Below are 17,878 nucleotides of genomic sequence, written 5' to 3' on the forward strand. Positions count from 1 at the left end.
TTGAAATGACTTTGCTTTGAATTTTACTTACATTTTATTTTTTAAAATAAAAAAATTAAATGAAAGGTTTTTGTTTCACCACAAATGGCTTTTCTGGGGGTTTTGTTTTTGGGTTTTTCCAATTTTTCAGTTCAGCCAGTGATTAGAAAAATGAGTTAGTTGCCCAGCTCTGCTTATGTGACCCCGTCACTAGGGTATCTGAGTGTCTCAGAATCTTTAATGTAGTTCTCCTCACAATACCCCTGGGATGCAGGGCAGTGGTTTTATCCTCATTGTACAGATGGAAAACTTAGGCACAGAAAGGCTAAGAACTTACCCAAAGTCTCAGAGAAAGATGATGTTGAAATAGTGAATTGAAATTTGGTCTCTCAAATCCTAACATAATGTCCTCACCTGTGGACTATCCTCGTCCTCCTGGGAAGTAAGGTCTGTGACTCTCTGACCCTGACTTTGCCTGAGTCTGTGGAGTGACCTTTAGGATGGGAGAGAGCAGCCAGTTAAGTTTAAGTACTGCGCAGTAGATATGGATAGCCCCCTCTTTATGCAACTGAGCAGAGTGAATTTGCTCCTAAATCTAAAAAAACCTGACTGTCCAAATAGCTGTGCCAAATATGCATTTAAGCAGGTGCTAGGTCCACCTGCACAGCACCCGACATGCCAGCAGCATTGCTTATGGTAGACAAAAATCCGATAGATAATTCTCAATCACACTTTTCCACATATAATTCAGTTTAATACAATAGCTAATTTAGGCCCTGAGCCAGTAATTGGATCCACACAGGCAGAGAGACCCCTGCGCCGAGTGATGCCCCAGTTGTAGGATTCGGGCCGTAGTGTTCATGCAAGTTAGGGAAGAATAATAAGCCTTGATCAGAGCCATATGTAATTTCTCCCAAAACACACATCTCTGCTGAGATGCCTCCACATCTTCACATGTGAGCACCCCCCATTATTCCATTCCTGGCCTCCCCCCCATCACACCAGCATACGTGCCTTTGATTACATACTTCAGTTCAGGCTTTTGTTACCCCCTGCTATTCTAGCCTGGGGTATCTCTATGTAGCTTTGTGACTGCACCTCATTCATGACCTGGAATTCTCTCTGCTTGTTTTAGCATAAAATTATACACATTTCTAATTTACATATATTATATAAAACACACTTTCTATAAATTTGCAGTAGTTAGATGAAGCCCAATACAGGGATATATATTTGCCAATTGGATAGTTAAAAAATATGGAAATGGCCAATTTTTATAATATTTAAAATATATGGTGTGGCAAATAATATATTTGCTGGAAATTAAGGTTAAATTAAGCATCTTATCGTTCTCTGATAATATCTGCTCGGTGCACCAGTGAGACTGACTTGGTGCTGTAACAGTGATGGATGGGATATCTAAGTAATAAATCCAGCTCTCATGGTTTCACACAAATTCCATAAATACAGGAAATAAATTGCAATCTGCAGATCTGAATGGAAAAGCTGATCTGTGCGCTAAATTATGAGACTCGTGCTGTAATGATTTTTATTGGTGTTTTGTTATGTTACTGTTTGTTTTAATTAAGTACTTTGGACACTGCAGCAATGAAGAGCAGTCAATGAAACGAATCAGGTTAATGAGACTGACACACTGCAAATGTAGTGATAAATAGTAATGGAAACCTGACCAGTTTATCTCTGTCTTCTCATTTATATTTCTGTCTGTCCTTCTTGCCTTTACTGCTTTTCTTTGGGGATCTGTTTTACCAACTTGCCATACAATATGTATTTATCTAAATGTACAGACTATCCCAGAAGAAGAAAAACCACCCCAAGGATATCCTATCTTACAACAAGACTGGAAGCAACTATTTAAACAGCACTCAATAAGAGAGCTAGAGTTGCATTACCCCACATGGAAGTGAGGTTGGTCTCTCTGTTGCTACACACATACATAAACAGTCTTGCCCTTCTGAGACCCTTCTGTACCTTCATTTAGAGCTATTCCTCTCTGACTGATACAACTTAGTCTCTGGATTTAAAGGGGACCAGAAAGAGGTTTTCGAATAGGTTTTATTAATGTTGCTGGCTGCCTTTTCTTGGGATGAGAGAGTTGATAGACTCCTTAACTAGCCGGCTGCTTCCTTATTAATGCGATGCATTGTGTAATGGTGCTGGAGTGCTCTTTAAGTTTTCTTCCACTCTTACACGTTGTCAGATGTGACATCCTTGAGTCTAGTTTTCCGTATTTTAGAAAAGTGACTGGAATTGTCTTAAAAATACAATAGAGCTTTTCATTCAGCACTTACCTCTGTTGACCCAACCATTGACTCAGTCAGAGTCTTACTCCTGCAGTGTTTGGTATGTTACATATTGCTTTCAGTTCAAAATAGCAGGTAAATATAGGCCCTTCCCCCTTTGACCTTAGAAGTATTAAGGTTTTTAACATACCTTCTTCTAGTAATTTATTTCTCTCACTATTTTAACCTTTCTAAGAGCCCATACTTGTGCATCTTCCTCGCAGAAACAACAAGGGTTTGCCTGTTGCAGCTCTAAAAGTTTTGTCCTTTTAACTTTCACCATAACTGTTTTCAGTGGCATAGTTGTTGTGCATGCAAATGTGTTTGGTCCCAGTAAAAATACCATGTTCACGACCCTGGCGACTGAAATCATCTAGCCGCAGGAGAGGTATGTCTAGTGGCAATGCATTTCTTTCCAGGCATTGCCTAGTCAATGTACCTACCGCTAGGAATGAGAAAAGAGTGAACTCGCCACGACCAGTTCAGCCTTTGGCCTCTCTGCTGAAATTATACATTTGAGGGGTCCGGTTAGTGGAAAAAGCATTAAGTTGATATGAGCAATGAAGGTATATTTAAAATTAAAGTATACTAATTAAAAATACTAGACTGAGAGCCACCAACTAGTATCCCATAAGGCACTGCTAGCTAGCCATAAATTGGTAATAATGTCCACTCATTACCAACTTGGACTGGATATGAACCAGAGGTGAAAAGCGTTAGGCTATACTGCCACTGAGTTTCCCATTCAGAATTTCTACTTGAATACACAAGTGTAAGTATTTCATATTCCCTCTCTTCAGCACTCCGATTTACTGAGCAGAGGTTGTTGAGTAGAATAATTTTACTCAGTAGACTATTTTAAGCCCCCTGCATTTATTGGCAGATTATTACAGCCGCAGTAACCTTGACATATATCTTATTTCCAAAAACATTTTATAATAAAATATACATATCCTACACATCAGAAGTACAACAATTATATTCTTGTCTACTGACTGGGAGCAGGGAGGATCTGTTGGGTGGGAACAAATGAGCAATGCCAGTGGAGAAGGGTAATAAATCACAAGCACATGTTTACTGTAATATGCAAGGAGTACGAAGAGGCCAGATCTTCATTCAAAATAATTTTTTTTTTTAAATCGTGTCCTTAAATATGTCTTGGAAATACTCTTTAAACTTGAAGTCTGAAATGTTTGCAAACTTTGTATATACCAGTTACGTAGAAAATGTATTATGCTGTATATGATGGTTATAAAAGCCACACACCAAGTGCTGTTGAAAGGACTGCATTTAAGACCCTAGTAAAGTGAGGAACCTTTGGAAGCTTCTAGGTGGTTTCCTTTAAACATCTAGGACTCTTAAAACTAGCTTTTTAATATATAAACCCCAAATCAGATCTCCAAAAAATGAATAGGTCTGGATCTCCTGAAGTTCTACAATGTTCCAATCATTTGGTGGGACCTCTCCCTTCAGGATAGGAATGAAGGACCTGGCTGCTGAATGGATCTTTATTTCTGGTGTGTTGTCCCCTTGCCCACCATACACACATTTTAAATACAAAGAGTCTTGCAGGGGAAAGGAAACAAACAAACAAAATTATAATAAAAAAAAGCAGAATGTTTCAAGCCAAGAAGTGGTGCCAAAAGACTGCACTTTCCTGACTGACTAATGTGTTTGGAAAACCAGTGCAGAAAGGAATGCAGTAGTTGTTTCTTAAGGGCTCTGCGATGGATGTGCATGAACACAGGGTGGAAATCAAACTTCTTTCTGTCAACTTGGCTTGTCAGGTTTAATCAGCATATGGACAAAAAGGGATTGTGCCAGCTCTGTGAATGCTTTCCATATGTCTCTGAGCTCTAGGCCGCTGGTGAAAGCAACTAAACATTTGATTAGATAAAGATTAAGTACAGATGCGTTTATATGGATACACAGTATGCAAAATAACTGCAGCATCTTCCATCCCAAAGGTTCTTGTGTTTTTACAAAAATATACTACACAGAGCACCAGTGAAATGCAGTCAGTTATGGGAGGTAATATAGCAGCTGTTCAAATGAGTTCCTGAAGGTTGTCATTATGCTGTACTCAGTATGGTCACTTAGCATTGACAAGGACAACAAGAAAAATCCTGATCCTCTTGCTCCAAAGTCACAGGCCCCTAACACTTGAGCAAAAAGAGAATCCCTGTTAGCTATTGGGTTTGCAGGACCAATGATTCACAATGAGCAGTTATGATTTATTCCAGGAGAGGGCAGTGTTAACACATGTATATTATCCTGTTTGTTCTAATATTGCTTAAATCATCCTCAATGCAGTATTCCCTCTGTTTTTCCCAAATAATGTTTTAAAACTGAGCACAGAAAATGTTCTTGAACAATAAATACGCTGTATTCCTTTGATTTGTATTTAAACACAAAGGCAGTTTTTATTGTGTACAAATTCAGGCAAAAGCAGCAACTGGATTATACCCTTCCTGACAAGGAGGAAGTGACAATCTAAACAATAGCTAACTTTTGGAGTTCCAGGCCTATAAAACAGATGCTTATCTCCTTCTTCCAGGCTGCCTAAATGGAACTGAGGCTTCCGGAGATAGTGAAGCTTTCAGACAAATTAGTCTCTTTCAAACTAGGTTGCCAGAGTGATGGGGATACCATTTGTGGCTATTTTTAAAGCTGTTCCCTCTAGACTTGAAAGAGGAAAAAAGCTTCAACGAAGGCCTGATCAATCTGAAAACTTTATAATTCAAAGGAAGTTTTATCCCAGACAGTGACCCCTGATATTGCTTGGAGCCATAATGTATATTTTAAGGTTTGTTGTATCCATTTTTTCAGTAGAGTGCAATTTATGAGTTTGAGGAAACAGTGCCTTAAAAATATAGGGGTTGGAGAGCCGATTCTCCCTTGATCACCAGAGAAGGTGGAGAGGCAATAAAGGCTGGGTCCAAGATCCATGATGAATGCTAGTGTGCCAACATCATACTTGGGGTATGTTTGCACTGCAGCTGGGAGCATTGGGTACTGATCTGCCCAGTCCCCAAAGTCCATATTTGGATGGCTAGTCCATGCCACCACCTGTGTTGCAATGTCCATGTTTTTTGTGCACTTGTGCAAGCAGAGCTAGCCCGTGGTGTCTGTCTTACCTGAACTGACAGGCATGCTCTCAGCTGCAGTTTAGATGTACCCGGGGGGGTGTTCCTTTGAGAGTAAGTGGTGGGTAAACATCACAAGATTTGGAGAAACATCCACTCTTTGGAAGTTAGGCAGAACCTCTGATCTAGAAATCAGGCAGGCAATCTCTCAAGAACAGACTCTGCACAGAGCAGGACTTGGTAAAAGACTATATCGTTATTTTTATTTATTATTTTTAATTAAGGGGCAGTGCCCAGAGGCCAGGACTCATTGTGCTAGCCACTATGGAAAGAGGAGATTTCTGCCCAAAGAGCTTCTGGTGAACAGCAATTAGCCAAATGTTGAGAGCAGTTTAACATTTTGCAGCTCCCATTAATGTCAGTAGGAGTACCAAGCATTCAGCTCTTCTCAGGATTTGGTCCCATGTCTCCTTTTGCACCAGTGAGTTGATACCCTGAGATCTGTCCTGTTGTCATGAGTGTGTCTCTAAAACTTTACTAAGGGGAATATATGGGTCTGAGCCTGAGAGAGGCTAAGCATCTGCAATTCCTAGTGACATGTTAACAAAAGAAAGTCCATTATACTTCCAGCTTCTTCCTCTGCTGTTTCTTGTGTCTTCTGTTTAGGATAGAGGGTGGGATATCTGTAACACTTTTAAAGCTCACAGCGGAATGCTATGGACATAGAGTATTGTTTGGATGTAATTTGCAGAGCCACAAATCATATGATGTATTTGTTTGAGACAGTAGGTTTGGTAATAATAGTTGGGGGCTGTGACACAGAACTCATGAAGTCTATTTCCAGCTTCATTTCTCACATGCTGTGTGGAACAGGGCAAGTCACTTCACCTCTGTGTCTCAGTTTCTTAGTCTGTAAGATGGGGGTATACTTAACAGCTTCACATAGGAGTTGAGAGATACTGGATTGCATTTTTAAATACTTTGAAATTACTGGACGAAAGTGACTAATTGAACGTACAGCATGATGATTTAGCCAAGATGTCTTGTACAAGTTTGTTCTCCGTTTTCTATTAATGCATGCCCTTTCGGTCAATAGCTCTTGGAATTATGGTGGAATGCAGGAATTTAGTCTGTCCAAAACTGTGACCTTTATTTAAGATAAGGAAATGACTGGTCCAAAACCATTATACACCATCTGGCTGCTGAATGTACTGATGGTGTTGCTAAAATACTTAAAGAAAACATGTTTCCTGGCAGATAACTTCCTTACCATATGTTTATTGCATCATTCACAATTAAATCAAATCACCCATAAATATTGGACAAAATGGCAGTCTATGTGAGTGAGTCCTCATCACTGACCCATGTGAAATTTGGGACACTTGGCCCAACATCCTGTAAAAGTTCAGTCCAAACTTCTCTGGTTACTTTAAACCTTTACATAGTATAAGCAGACTCTTTGTTTCCAGAAAGATTGTGTGTCTGTCCATCATCTTGGTCCTTTTTAAATATAACCATACCTTCATGAGTAAGAAGGAAGAAAATAATTTTAATACATAAATCTATAAAACTGTAAGAAAGTCACTTTAAATGGAGGCCGGCAATGTAATTTAATAAAAATGGGGAAGGACAAAAGGGAAAGAGACAGACACACGTATGTGCTCTCTTTCCTGCACTTCCCTTCCTCCCAACAGCTTGTCTACATTACAAAATCTTACTGTATTCAAATATGACAGTGAAGAGTCAAGTTAGCTGCCATGATGCCGAATATGACTGACCAATTGGTGTAAACAGTGGCATGTTGTGTTCAACATTTGTCAGCTCAATAAAAACAACTGTTTGAACACAATAAAATTTGGTAATGTAGACAAACCCAGAGATGAAAGAATGGGGAATGTAATTTCCTCTTTAAGCACAGCGTCATTGGCACCAAACATTCCCCTCCAATAAGCAGCAACCCTAAAACAACTGCTTTAAAATCTCCTGCTATAGTTTCTTAACACGATTCTGTTTTGACCATTAGGCATTGCCTGCACAAAGGAATTTTAGAACAAAATTCTGTCCTCTATGGCTTGGCCACTTGTACTGTCCTTAGAACCAGTAAGAGCTTTGTTGGACAAGACTCCACCAGCTTGGACTCATTTTTTTGCTACCATGCCAATTGAAAAATGCAGGTTGAATTGACATAATGGTAAAAATATCAGATGTGGACAGAGCCTTGTCTACACTAGGGCCCAATGCTTCTTAAGAGCAGTTCAGATGAACTGGTGGTAGCATTGATGGGAACCTTTCTCTAAAAGCTCCTACAGTAAGGCTGTGCTATCACTGAAGCTAAAGAGTCCTTTTTATTAGGTGACTGTTTTTTTCCTTTGCTCCTCCCAGGGACGATGGTTGGATTTATTGTTTGCAGCCTGGATACCTGAAACACTACATAAGCAATGCCCAAATCTGGATTTTAAAACAGGAAAGAAACTCTCCGCATATATACCAAGGTGATGAACATCGTAGAAATGCTTATGAATAAATAAGGAGTTTTAAAATAAATGTGGCATGAAAACAAATAGGCTACGTCTAATTTGGTCCCGACTCCCAATACCATTGAAAAACTTTTCATGTTCCCACACCCCAGTGGATGGCAGACTGATTTTTGTCCTATTTTTATCATGGTGTTCTATTTATAGCCTGTTTTTCAAAGGCCAAGTTAAGATCAGCAACAAAATCTGGATAGCCCTGCAGTATTCTTTCATTCAAGCTTGCACGTCAATGTGAAAGAAAAGAATACCAGGAAATGGGGCAGCACAGACAGAGAAAGCCCCAGTGACCGACCGAGGCAGACAGGAAAGGACAGGAGTATTACTTAGTAAGGGTGGGGTGTCAGGGTATAGGAGAGTGGAATCATTCTGAATGCTTCAGGAAGGAATGGACAACTTGCTCATGGAATGTGCCTTTAAATGCCTTATACTACAGCTCTGCTTTATAATCCACAGCTCTTCATACTTTGTTACTGGGTATTTCAAAAGCCTTCCCACTCCTGTTAAGAAGCCACCAGTAGGCTGTGGATAATGCTCAGCCCATTGTTTCTACCCTAACATCATATAGTTATTTCTGTTATATTCCTTGACAATTGTTTCTTTTCAGCGCTGTGCTGATGTTTCCTAGCTAGCTGAAAGCCATCTGCTAATGACCCAAGGTTTTCTTTGCATGATGATTAGAATAGGATAGGTGAACAGCTATATAGCGCTCTGGGCCCTTTCTCTTGTCTCATCCAAAAGATGATGGCTCCAAGACTCACTGTCATACTGTGGCATTTTAGGAAAAGAGAAAAGTAGCTGCTATGAACCTGTTAAGAGAGTGATCAGCACTGAAAGAAACGCAAATATACTTACAACTTGAAATTGAAACCTAAACTATGAGTCACTGCAAATGCAAAACCAGTCACCTGATAGAGAATCCTGGAGAGACCTTTGTACTATTATCCAGTAAGTGATGCTATCTATAGCACAGTAACAAGTAGTAGTAATCAAATTGATGTCTATGTAACATATGGATCTTTTTATCCTGTGAAGCAATTTAGGAACTATATTTCACACCCTCTTAGAGGAATTTTGTTAACTTTTAAATATATGGGAATGAGAGTCAGACATTTTATTTCCCATCTAATATTTGATTTATGTTTAAATTGGAAAGGAAGAAAAATTTCTTGCCCAATTACAGGTTAAACTAATTAAAATCAATGCATGTGCTGGTTCGTAATACTATTTACTGATGTCTTCCATTGCTTTGTAGCTAGTGGGGAGGCAATATCATCTACACTCCCTCCTTTTGTGCACAATATCTTGTAAACATATAGAAAGACCTGGATGTCTGCCTCAAAAAGATAATTATTTAAAATAGGGGGGGAAGGTTAAGGGAGCAGGCATGGAACTGGAGAACAGATGATTTAGATGGTAAAAGCTGTAGGGCACAGACTGCATTTTTGGTGTGTGTGTGTGTGTGTTTGTACAGCAGCTAGCACAATAAGGCCCAGCTCTTAGGTGCTCCCACAGAAAAAATAAATAATAGCAGCACAAGTGTGGTTTTTAGCAATAGAAAGCTAACCTGCAGAAAGGAACAGACTGGTTTCAATAGAAATACTTTCTTAATAATGTGAACTATGCTAAGAAATAAGGGAGCAAAACTTCCCTGGCTGTAGCCTGTGACTGCCCTGTCCCAGGCTCCTGTGTTTCTGCTTCCCAACAGAATGTGTCAAAGGAAAGCCAAAGCCTGCATGAAGACCGTGAAGCATGGTCCTTCTACCCTTCTTGGGGCAGTTACTCTGCAGCACATGCAGACCTGAAGTGGGAGGTGGCAGAACTAGGGCTCTGACCTTCCCCTGCAGGGTGTGGCTTGTGCAGTCTCCAAGCCCGCAGGTGGAGCTGACTCAGCCATTTGTGAAGCACCTTTCCCCGATTCCAAATGAGAGGACATGGGGCTGAGCAGGATGCTCTGGAGGTGCTTGGGCCTTTTGGTTGTGCCAGAACGGGCTGGTCCTGTGAGGTTCTGAGGTAAGTGGTGACTCCTCGCGGTGATCGGGATGGGTTCTGACTTCGTGGGGAATGCAGTTTGGGGCAACCCTTAGGCAGTGGGGAGAGGCTGGGCGTGAGTGTCCAGTGAGGGGAGCTGTGGGTTGGGATGAGAGGGGCTGTACTAGAACCAGGTTATCCTCCTGACTTTCTACTTTCCTTACATGGATCCTGGTGGCTCTGCTCCTGCTTCTTTAGAGTCTCCGTTACTGACAAAAGTGAAGTGAGTAGGGGGAGTCTGATGAAGAGGGTTGTGAGACTGAGAAGATTGCAGGGGCGGTTCTGGAACAGATGGGGTGTTATGAGGAGCTGGGGATACAGAGAGCAGGGTTCTGATGCTCAGACAATATGTAGCGAGGGGCAGTCAGATTTGGGGGCAGGGTCTGTGATGAGTCTTGCATTGAGAAGGTAGGGCTTTGGAGGCAGCCCTGAGCTGGGTGGGAAAGGCCTCAGGTGCCTTGCACTGATTGGGCAGGAGGCGCTGGGCGGGAAAGTCCTGAGGCGGCTCATGCGCACTGGGCGGGAAAGTCCTGAGGTGGGTCATGCTGACTGGGCAGGGGGGCTGGGTGGAAAGCCTTCAGGTGCCTTGCACTGATTGGGCAGGAGGCGCTGGGCGGGAAAGTCCTGAGGTGGGTCATGCGCGCTGGGCGGGAAAGTCCTGAGGCGGCTCATGCGCGCTGGGCGGGAAAGTCCTGAGGCGGCTCATGGGTGCTGGACAGGAGGCGCTGGGTGGGAAAGCTGTTGGGTAGTTTTCGCTCTCTAAGCAGGAGGTGCTGGGTGAGACAGCCCTCACTCAGGTGCCTTGTGGTAACTGGGCAGGAGGCGCAGGGCGGGAATGCCCGTGGGCACCTTGCGCTGACTGGGCATGAGATGATGGGCAGGAAAGCCCTCATATGCCTTGTGGTGACTGGGGAGGAGGCGCTGGGCGGGAAAGGCCTCAGGTGGCTCATGCTGACTGGGCAGGGGGGCTGGGCGGAAAAGGCCTCAGGTGCCTCGCACTGATTGGGCAGAAGTTGCTGGGCAGAAAAGCCCTCAGGTGCTTTGCAGTGATTGGGCAGGAGGCGCTGGGTGGGAAAGCCCTGAGGTGGCTCATGCTGACTGGGCAGGGGGGCTGGGTGGAAAGCCTTCAGGCGCCTCGCACTGATTGGGCAGGAGATGCTGGGCGGGAAAGCCCTCAGGCGCCTCACAGTGACGGGGCAGGAGGCGCTGGGTGGGAAAGTCCTGAGGTGGCTCATGCTGACAGGACAGGAGGCGCTGGGTGAGACAGCCCTCACTCAGGTGCCTTGTGGTAACTGGGCAGGAGGCGCAGGGCGGGAATGCCCGTGGGCACCTTGCGCTGACTGGGCATGAGGTGATGGGCAGGAAATCCCTCATATGCCTTGTGGTGACTGGGGAGGAGGCGCTGGGCGGGAAAGCCCTCAGGCAATTTTTGCTCTCTGAGCAGGAGGCGCTGGGCGGGAAAGCCCTCAGGCACGAAGTGCTGACTGGGCAGGCACTGCTAGGTAGGTAAGCCCTCAGGTGCTTGGCCCTGACTGGGCAGGGAGGCACTTGGTGGGAAAGTCCTGAGGCGGCTCTCCCTGACTGGGCAGGAGTTGCTCAGTGGGAAAGACCTGTGGAGGCTGAAGCTAATGAAGAATGACGTGTAGAGGGGTTTCATAAGAGATGAATTGTCTCAAAAATATTAACTCTTGAAAACCAATTGTTTAAAATTCCATTACAAGGGTTCAGGACTCTCCTTTCCAGTGTTTCTTGTGCTGCCAGCCAAAGAAAAAAGTTCTTACGCTGACAGATAGCAGGCCTCTCCTTTTCACCATTCTTGGTCCTGTTACAGTACAGTGAGCGCACTCTCAGCCAAATCAAATCCCAGTATACAATCCTTCAAGATAGCACTCACTTCTGCCGTTACCCTAGTCTCTGAAATAGATGGCTGATGAAAGTAGAATTTCGGGTACCTTCAGGTCGAGGAAAGTACAATGTCCATTTATTCAAAATTGATATTATGATCATAATGACCCAAACCTAACCTTATTACTTCTCCCTTTTCTTTTTCCCTTTAGAATAACTCAGAAGAGAAAATGGACAAGAGGAAAATTGAAACAAAGATATTACAGAAAAAAGCAAAAACCCTATGAAAAAAATTAATCCTATTTACTGGGAAAAGTCCATAAGTAAGTATCCGAATACCAGCCCTTTTCTCTCTTTGTGAAAAGAATGGAAATATCTTCTGGATTAAGAGATTATCCTTCTAGTTTACCCGTCCCTGTACCCTCCACACACTAACAGCCAAGTGCAAACCTAATCTTGCTTCTCCTCCTTCCCCCCGTCTAGCACCTCCAGAAGAGAAAAAGGACAAGAAGACAGAAGCAGCAAAGAAACTGCGGAAAAAGAGAATGGAAGAAGCAGGCACAGAAAAAGGATACACATCTTGCACGCGTGGCCCTCCCTGAAATAAGGACTTCCACTTAAGATTCACCCCCCTTGAGGTGCCAGGTAAAAGGACCTCCCTGTAAGCAGGGATCAAGGTCCACCCCTTGGGTCCATTAGGTAGCTAAGGCTGAGTGACCCCCCTTTAAGAAGGGTCGAGGTCTCTGTGGGTTTCACCTCTTTAGAAGCTAGCCTGTAAAACGCCCTGTGCCGCTGACCTCTCCCTGTAAGAAGGGTTCAGGTCTCCCCTTTCGAGCTCGTCTTGGGCCGCTGGCACTTGCTGGGCAAAGAGACCACCCTCTCCTGAGGGGAATGGAGGTCTCTCCTTTTCTCCGCTCCAGGCTCGGGCCCATTGTAATACCCCTGGCTTAAGGACCACCCTGTAAGGAGGGTTTGTGTGTCCTTCGCCGTGCCCATTTAGCCACAGGTCACTTGGACATGCCAGGCAAAACGACTGCCCTGTAAACGGGGTTCAAGGTCTTCTCCCTCTCCATCTTAAACTCGTGGGGCCTCGACGTGCCTGTGGCTGAGTGACCCCCCTTTAAGAAGGGTCGAGGTCTCCGTGGGTTTCACCTCTCTAGGAGCTAGGCTTTAAAATGCCCTGTGCCATTGACCTCTCCCTGTAAGAAGGGTTCCGGTCTCCCCATTTGAGCTTTTCCTGGGCCGCTGGCACTTGCTGGGCAAAGAGACCACCCTCTCCCGAGGGCAACGGCGGTCTTTTCTTTGGAGCGCTTTTGCCTCTGGCCCATTGTAATTCCCCTGGCTTCGGGACCACCCTGTAAGGAGGGTTTGTGTGTCCTTTGCCGTGCCGATTTAGCCACAGGTCACTTTGACATGCCAGGCAAAACGACTGCCCTGTAAACGGGGTGCAAGGTCGTCTCCCTCTCCGTCTTAAACTCGTGGGGCCTCGACGTGCCTGTGGCTGAGTGACCCCCCTTTAAGAAGGGTCGAGAATCTCTTTCTCTGGGTCACAGTAAATTCCCCTGGCAATGGTTTCTACTTGGCTTTTTTGAAATTGGAAGTCGAATCGTATTTGTGAGCTCTTTCTTTCAAGCCGGGGTCCGATGGACCATGGTGTGGCGAAGGGGCGGCTGTAAGGGGATGGTGGAGGCCGTGAGAAATTTGAGCCTTTTTTCAAAATAGCCAAGGAAACCCTCCTGCCCAAGCAATCCAAATGTTCCCAAGTCTGGAAATGAACAGCTGAGGTGGGAGGGCTCCTTTGAGATCCCCACTTCCAGGTAATCCTTCCTCATTTCCTCTTGCCCTCCCCAATCGACACTGCCCAACCAACTTCAGCTTTGAGCCTTGCTTCTCTTCTGCGCAGAAAACACACTGCCGGCTGGAGTGCTGGTAATGGTATTGATTGGGAATGGTGCGGAAGTGGTGTCCGAATTGCAGGCCTTTTGTCTCTTGGCTGGTAGGCTGGGCGTATTTTTTGGACTCTGTTGGAAATGATTGCTAGAGCTGTCCTTCGCGACCCATGTCGATGAAGTGCTGGCGTAGGTACACGTGTCGTGGTATTGCGATCTCGGCACGTGGGTGCTAACCCTATTAACAGGACTGTGTAAGAAGGAAGGGGTGTCTTTTCTGGAGAAAGTTGGGGGCACAAAGCTGCCATTTTCTTGGTGCCTGGTAAGGTAAGTCGGGAAGGGTGTTGGTGAGGGATGGAGGATTTCTTGGTAATGGGAGACTCAGCAGGGTTCCTCTCTCACCTGTTCATTTCCAGATGGTTTCACCTTTGGGACTTCTTCCCCCTTCTTTAAAGGAGGTAGCAGTTTTGGAAAGCAAGGGTGACCGCCCTGTAATCAGGGTTGCGGGTCTCTCTCCTTTTTCTCCTCTCTGCCTCGGCCCTCTTAATGCCAAAGTCCAAAGTGAGCTCCCTGTAACTAGGGCGTGCATCTTTCCCTAGATTACTGTCCCATTTCAAAGCTAGGTCTAGAAAGCAGCCTCTTTGGAGAGTTTAGGGCTCGTCCTCCTAGCTGGGCCGTCCCCGTGCTCGCCTCACGCTCACAGCCAAGTGCAAACCACGGCGAACCGTGCATCCAGCTGGCCCGGACTTCTGCGGCAAGGTGCCCTGCTCTCTGCCACAGGTTGGTGCCGAAGACGAGGAGTTGGGGTAATTTCGAGGAGGAGCAAGCGTCTTGTCCATTTAATCTGAACCGATGTTGTCATTGTGCTGTGTACTGAGACCACGCCTAACCTTGCTCTCTCTCTCTCTCTCTCTCTCTCTCTCTCTCTCTAGCAACTCCAGAAGAGAAAAAGGACAAGAAGACAGAAGCAGCAAAGAAACTGCGGAAAAAGAGAATGGAAGAAGCAGGCACAGAAAAAGGATACACATCTTGCACGCGTGGCCCTCCCTGAAATAAGGACTTCCACTTAAGATTCACCCCCCTTGAGGTGCCAGGTAAAAGGACCTCCCTGTAAGCAGGGATCAAGGTCCACCCCTTGGGTCCATTAGGTAGCTAAGGCTGAGTGACCCCCTTTAAGAAGGGTCGAGGTCTCTGTGGGTTTCACCTCTTTAGAAGCTAGCCTGTAAAACGCCCTGTGCCGCTGACCTCTCCCTGTAAGAAGGGTTCAGGTCTCCCCTTTCGAGCTCGTCTTGGGCCGCTGGCACTTGCTGGGCAAAGAGACCACCCTCTCCTGAGGGGAATGGAGGTCTCTCCTTTTCTCCGCTCCAGGCTCGGGCCCATTGTAATACCCCTGGCTTAAGGACCACCCTGTAAGGAGGGTTTGTGTGTCCTTTGCCGTGCCCATTTAGCCACAGGTCACTCGGACATGCCAGGCAAAACGACTGCCCTGTAAACGGGGTTCAAGGTCTTCTCCCTCTCCATCTTAAACTCGTGGGGCCTCGACGTGCCTGTGGCTGAGTGACCCCCCTTTAAGAAGGGTCGAGGTCTCCGTGGGTTTCACCTCTCTAGGAGCTAGGCTTTAAAATGCCCTGTGCCATTGACCTCTCCCTGTAAGAAGGGTTCCGGTCTCCCCATTTGAGCTTTTCCTGGGCCGCTGGCACTTGCTGGGCAAAGAGACCACCCTCTCCCGAGGGCAACGGCGGTCTTTTCTTTGGAGCGCTTTTGCCTCTGGCCCATTGTAATTCCCCTGGCTTCGGGACCACCCTGTAAGGAGGGTTTGTGTGTCCTTTGCCGTGCCGATTTAGCCACAGGTCACTTTGACATGCCAGGCAAAACGACTGCCCTGTAAACGGGGTGCAAGGTCGTCTCCCTCTCCGTCTTAAACTCGTGGGGCCTCGACGTGCCTGTGGCTGAGTGACCCCCCTTTAAGAAGGGTCGAGAATCTCTTTCTCTGGGTCACAGTAAATTCCCCTGGCAATGGTTTCTACTTGGCTTTTTTGAAATTGGAAGTCGAATCGTATTTGTGAGCTCTTTCTTTCAAGCCGGGGTCCGATGGACCATGGTGTGGCGAAGGGGCGGCTGTAAGGGGATGGTGGAGGCCGTGAGAAATTTGAGCCTTTTTTCAAAATAGCCAAGGAAACCCTCCTGCCCAAGCAATCCAAATGTTCCCAAGTCTGGAAATGAACAGCTGAGGTGGGAGGGCTCCTTTGAGATCCCCACTTCCAGGTAATCCTTCCTCATTTCCTCTTGCCCTCCCCAATCGACACTGCCCAACCAACTTCAGCTTTGAGCCTTGCTTCTCTTCTGCGCAGAAAACACACTGCCGGCTGGAGTGCTGGTAATGGTATTGATTGGGAATGGTGCGGAAGTGGTGTCCGAATTGCAGGCCTTTTGTCTCTTGGCTGGTAGGCTGGGCGTATTTTTTGGACTCTGTTGGAAATGATTGCTAGAGCTGTCCTTCGCGACCCATGTCGATGAAGTGCTGGCGTAGGTACACGTGTCGTGGTATTGCGATCTCGGCACGTGGGTGCTAACCCTATTAACAGGACTGTGTAAGAAGGAAGGGGTGTCTTTTCTGGAGAAAGTTGGGGGCACAAAGCTGCCATTTTCTTGGTGCCTGGTAAGGTAAGTCGGGAAGGGTGTTGGTGAGGGATGGAGGATTTCTTGGTAATGGGAGACTCAGCAGGGTTCCTCTCTCACCTGTTCATTTCCAGATGGTTTCACCTTTGGGACTTCTTCCCCCTTCTTTAAAGGAGGTAGCAGTTTTGGAAAGCAAGGGTGACCGCCCTGTAATCAGGGTTGCGGGTCTCTCTCCTTTTTCTCCTCTCTGCCTCGGCCCTCTTAATGCCAAAGTCCAAAGTGAGCTCCCTGTAACTAGGGCGTGCATCTTTCCCTAGATTACTGTCCCATTTCAAAGCTAGGTCTAGAAAGCAGCCTCTTTGGAGAGTTTAGGGCTCGTCCTCCTAGCTGGGCCGTCCCCGTGCTCGCCTCACGCTCACAGCCAAGTGCAAACCACGGCGAACCGTGCATCCAGCTGGCCCGGACTTCTGCGGCAAGGTGCCCTGCTCTCTGCCACAGGTTGGTGCCGAAGACGAGGAGTTGGGGTAATTTCGAGGAGGAGCAAGCGTCTTGTCCATTTAATCTGAACCGATGTTGTCATTGTGCTGTGTACTGAGACCACGCCTAACCTTGCTTCTCTCTCTCTCTCTCTCTCTCTCTCTCTCTCTAGCAACTCCAGAAGAGAAAAAGGACAAGAAGACAGAAGCAGCAAAGAAACTGCGGAAAAAGAGAATGGAAGAAGCAGGCACAGAAAAAGGATACACATCTTGCACGCGTGGCCCTCCCTGAAATAAGGACTTCCACTTAAGATTCACCCCCCTTGAGGTGCCAGGTAAAAGGACCTCCCTGTAAGCAGGGATCAAGGTCCACCCCTTGGGTCCATTAGGTAGCTAAGGCTGAGTGACCCCCTTTAAGAAGGGTCGAGGTCTCTGTGGGTTTCACCTCTTTAGAAGCTAGCCTGTAAAACGCCCTGTGCCGCTGACCTCTCCCTGTAAGAAGGGTTCAGGTCTCCCCTTTCGAGCTCGTCTTGGGCCGCTGGCACTTGCTGGGCAAAGAGACCACCCTCTCCTGAGGGGAATGGAGGTCTCTCCTTTTCTCCGCTCCAGGCTCGGGCCCATTGTAATACCCCTGGCTTAAGGACCACCCTGTAAGGAGGGTTTGTGTGTCCTTTGCCGTGCCCATTTAGCCACAGGTCACTTGGACATGCCAGGCAAAACGACTGCCCTGTAAACGGGGTTCAAGGTCTTCTCCCTCTCCATCTTAAACTCGTGGGGCCTCGACGTGCCTGTGGCTGAGTGACCCCCCTTTAAGAAGGGTCGAGGTCTCCGTGGGTTTCACCTCTCTAGGAGCTAGGCTTTAAAATGCCCTGTGCCATTGACCTCTCCCTGTAAGAAGGGTTCCGGTCTCCCCATTTGAGCTTTTCCTGGGCCGCTGGCACTTGCTGGGCAAAGAGACCACCCTCTCCCGAGGGCAACGGCGGTCTTTTCTTTGGAGCGCTTTTGCCTCTGGCCCATTGTAATTCCCCTGGCTTCGGGACCACCCTGTAAGGAGGGTTTGTGTGTCCTTTGCCGTGCCGATTTAGCCACAGGTCACTTTGACATGCCAGGCAAAACGAC

General features: G+C 46.2%; 1 long non-coding RNA gene across 2 annotated transcripts in view; it reads left to right on the forward strand.

The window, feature by feature from the left end:
- Positions 1 to 14,819, forward strand: part of LOC137160314 (uncharacterized) — a 45,329-nt gene extending 30,510 nt beyond the window's left edge. The window contains exons 1-4 of one of the 2 annotated variants that reach the window (XR_010921838.1): positions 9,640 to 9,912; positions 11,988 to 12,098; positions 12,259 to 14,444; positions 14,597 to 14,819. This is a non-coding gene — a long non-coding RNA (uncharacterized lncRNA). Of the gene's footprint in view, positions 1 to 9,639; positions 9,913 to 11,987; positions 12,099 to 12,258; positions 14,445 to 14,596 lie in introns of those variants that run through there. The other variant, XR_010921839.1, reaches the window with a different exon arrangement.
- The last annotated feature ends 3,059 nt before the right edge of the window (positions 14,820 to 17,878 follow it).

This window comes from Emydura macquarii, unplaced genomic scaffold (assembly GCF_026122565.2).
Source record: "Emydura macquarii macquarii isolate MOO-44397 ecotype Brisbane River unplaced genomic scaffold, CSIRO-AGI_Emac_v2 contig_2184, whole genome shotgun sequence".
In the NCBI taxonomy this organism is placed as follows: Eukaryota; Metazoa; Chordata; order Testudines; family Chelidae; genus Emydura; species Emydura macquarii.